Source organism: Empidonax traillii, unplaced genomic scaffold (assembly GCF_003031625.1).
Source record: "Empidonax traillii isolate 1590-97213 ecotype Southwest subspecies unplaced genomic scaffold, ASM303162v1 scaffold227:size730986, whole genome shotgun sequence".
NCBI classification, from domain to species: domain Eukaryota; kingdom Metazoa; phylum Chordata; class Aves; order Passeriformes; family Tyrannidae; genus Empidonax; species Empidonax traillii.
This window is the reverse complement of record NW_020955420.1, coordinates 524,386-528,350: the sequence shown is the minus strand read 5'-3', so window position 1 is coordinate 528,350 and position 3,965 is coordinate 524,386.

The window sequence follows — 3,965 nt, the reverse complement described above, 5'->3', positions numbered from 1 at the left end:
AAAGAAAAGAAAAGAAAAGAAAAGAAAAGAAAAGAAAAGAAAAGAAAAGAAAAGAAAAGAAAAGAAAAGAAAAGAAAAGAAAAGAAAAGAAAAGAAAAGAAAAGAAAAGAAAAGAAAAGAAAAGAAAAGAAAAGAAAAGAAAAGAAAAGAAAAGAAAAGAAAAGAAAAGAAAAGAAAAGAAAAGAAAAGAAAAGAAAAGAAAAGAAAAAAAAGAAAAGAAAAGAAAAGAAAAGAAAAGAGAAAAAAGATCCCAGATGAACACCTAAAGACTATCCTCAGAGGCAAAAAACACATAGTTTAAAGTCTTGTGTTATTTTAGGCCATACCTATGACATTTAAAAGGCACATTTTTAAGACTAACCTCTGAGGCAAAAGTCTTCCATGCTATAGCATGGAGTCTTCTCCCCAGGGACAGCACTGTCAGAAGGGCACCTGCTGTGCTCTGGCCAAACTCAGACACAGAAGCCCCCTCTACACTGTGTGTGTGTTTTGGGCTCTGATGGGAGCCCTTCACAGGAATGCTGACATGGTGAAAAACAGGAGAAGGCAGATTTATGAAAAAAGCAATATTTACAGAGCCAATGATACTCTGTTTCCCCCATTAGTATTGGAGCTGAGTCTGGTTTTCTCCCTCTTCCCCTCATTCCTCCTTTTGTTGGTTACTGCAGGAATGTCAATCATGGTTCTGTGTATGCATGACATCAAGGTGTTGCCATGGCAATAATAGTGTCAAATTATTCACTGTGACTTTAGTGTGGGATCTCAAGGGGAAGAATAGCAGGAGCTGTAAGGTGGACAGGAAGCTTGCAGTGCCCAAAGACTGTAAAGGCTGGATTTTGCAGAAGACCTAAATTGTAGTGGCTTGCATTACAAGTGGAAAAATAATTGCATTTGCAGTTTTGCAGGCCTTACTGTCTCCTCTCCTGACTGCATTCCCAGATTACATAGTTTGATGTTTCTGTGGATTTATTTGTACTGGCAAATATTTGCAAGCACTAAAAAAAAATGCATCCACAGGAATGGAAAAGAGGTTGAAGTCCTCTTCAAAAAAACAAGGCCTTTGATAAACTGTTGTAGGAAAAAGGGCATGTGTTTGAAAAAGTATGACGTACAGGATGTTTTATGTGTGAGGATGGCATATGTTAAAGTTTACCCTTCTATGAAACTCCTCTTCAAGGTGTTAACAATTTGCCATAATTAGATGTGTTCATGAAAGAAGGCAGATGTTCTCTTTGGGCCGTGTCTGTGTTATGTTAGTAAAGAATAAGGTCTTTTTCTGGCTTCATCATCCTGTCTTCTTCCTGACATAGCATAGACATGATTTCTAATATTAACTCCCATAAGTTGCAAAGGGTGATAAGGAAGTGGGAGGGAGATATTTTAATAGAAAATGACCTTTAATTCTGCGTAGTGAATAGATTCAGAAGTTAATTGAGCTAACAACATTACTGCAGTAATTTGTTTGTGGACACATTACCATTATGAGATTAACTCTGTAACATTACTGTATTTGAGAATGGTCACAGGACAGACTATAAGGGAGCTTACACCATCGAGGAGTGGGTGTACAGCTTGCACATTTTACTCTGTTGAAACCCTGAAAAAAACATCTGCAAAGCCTCCTGTATTTTATCAAAATAATTTGTTAATGCTATTAAAACTCCATGGGAAAGTTTAATATTACTAATGCAGAAGACTGCTGCCTTTCTCAAAAAACCTACTTTCCCTCTTCTTATAGGACCTCCTTGGAAACAAGAGTGCAGCCTTAGTGAGTTATTGCATCGGCCAGATAGTTTAATATATGTCTTTGAGAAGTCTGCCATCAAAAACAGCAAAAAATGGCATTGAGCCCAGCTGAACATGGTTGGAAAGTACAATTGCCATTTATTACTGGCAAACAGCATGAAGAACAACAAAACAAAATTCAAACACATCATGACTGTAGATATACGGCCTGCCTTTCAAAGCTGCACTGATGTTTCAGTCACGTTCCCTCTGCTTATGAGTATCTGTAACACTGCATTTATCTGTTCTGAGTATGTTGAGGTGGAAAAGGAAGAAACCTTGGCTAGACAAGGAAGAGATGTGCCAGATTAGCAGTGTTGGCTAAACATAGGATATTCTTGAGTAATACAAACCTTTGAACTTGGGTTGTTGAGACTTAAAGTGAATTTGGCTATTGCATGTCTTGGCTTGCAAGTCTATTTTCAAATATTTCTTAATTCTATTCGCTGTGCCTGACTGTTTCTACATCTTTCTCTCCCAGGTTCTCAGTCTAGTTAAGAGGAGTTGTGAGGAATCTGTCAGGAATGCAAAAGCAGAAAAAAACTCATCTATTTTTTATGCTGCTGTTGTGCCACCACAATCTGGCCTTCCAGACAGAGTGAAGAGGCAGAGGAAGAACGAGGGTCAGAAATGCACGATGGGGGACTGACTATGAAAGTAGAATTTGTGTATGTGTGTGTACATGAGAGAGGCACAAACTGGATTCATTTACCTTTAATTCATGTCCTGCTAAAAAACCCTCTTCAAAACATTTCTTCAGTGTTTTTTCCATCTGGGCAGAAACCAGCTATGATTTGATGCACGCGGTCATTCTTTCATGCCCTCTTGTAATCTCTTCTATTTTGTAGCAGCATCACACTCTTTCTAATCTACTGATTAATTCTTTTGCATTTATTTGTTTCTCTAAATGGCATGCAATTCATTCATATCCTAGGCTGCTTCTTGCCAATGATTGATTTTTCTCTCTTCGATATGCAAACTTATTTTAATATTTTTTTCTGTCCTTGGGAACAGTATTATCTTTTGTAATTTACACTTTAATCGCATTTTAAAAATTGGGACTGGAAGCTTGAGTTGGTATTACACAAAAGCAGACTAAAGAGCATGGCTTTGATTTCTATTCTCTGTGCAGTGCACACTTCCCGGGCACTTCTAGGGACTGGACAGAGTACTGTCTGAATAAGATGAAGAAAAACATTAAGCCCAGGAGATTTGGAGGAAAAAAATTTAAGGAAAGTTTGGAAAATATTTATGCTCACTGCATTCTATCTACTTTGAAAAAAACCCCACAACACTCTACAAACTTCCTTAGAGGTATCACTTTGCCTGACTGAGTGAAGGTTTCAGAGCTCAAACAGACATGACTGGTTTAAAGACAGATGGATGGAAGAGGAAGTTACTTGCATCCTTCCAAAGGATTCCAGGACCCACTTCCCTTGTAAATTGGCTCCCAGAATTCTGTTTTCTTCTGCACATCTTGCAGCAATCAAGGTCTGGAATGGCCTTACATTCACACATTGGACTTTCAGTGCAGTCACTGCAATGACATCTGTCAGAGAAGGAGAAATGGGAGCCACGAGTGATAATAGCTTTGACTTTCCAATTTTAATCTTCTTGTTTTTTGGAGTAATCTTTGTCTTAGAAAAATAAGGAAAGAAAGGAAGAGTGAGGCTGTTAAATGGGATCAAAAAGGTGCTTCCCTCACACTTCTGTCACTGTTACAGCCACTGTTTTTTAGTTGCCTTTTATTTTCCTTTATGCCCCAAAGGCACAAAAAGGGATAAACTAGCTAGCTGTAACATCAGCACAGAACTCATGACCCTCCCAGAGATTCATTCTCTTGTGCAGCCCTTAAGATGTGAATTAACAATGCAACAAGGAAAACAATTTTACTGTCCCTCCATTAATTCCTCTGTTGGTTTCCCTGGGGTGTGTTTAGATTGTCAGTCCTTGGAACTGTGGGCTTTGTTTAGTTTTCATCATCTATAGAATAAAATACTATTGTTGGCAGTAAGAGCTGGTAAATATTTGGAGGCAAGGGAGGAAAATCAGTGTGAAATATGTTTTTTTAAGTTGATTTATATGGATTTTTGCAACAGGTACATGACTGTCACAATTTAGATGTATTCCTAGTCCTAGTAATATTCTCATTTATAAGTACGGACCATATTGTTGGAACC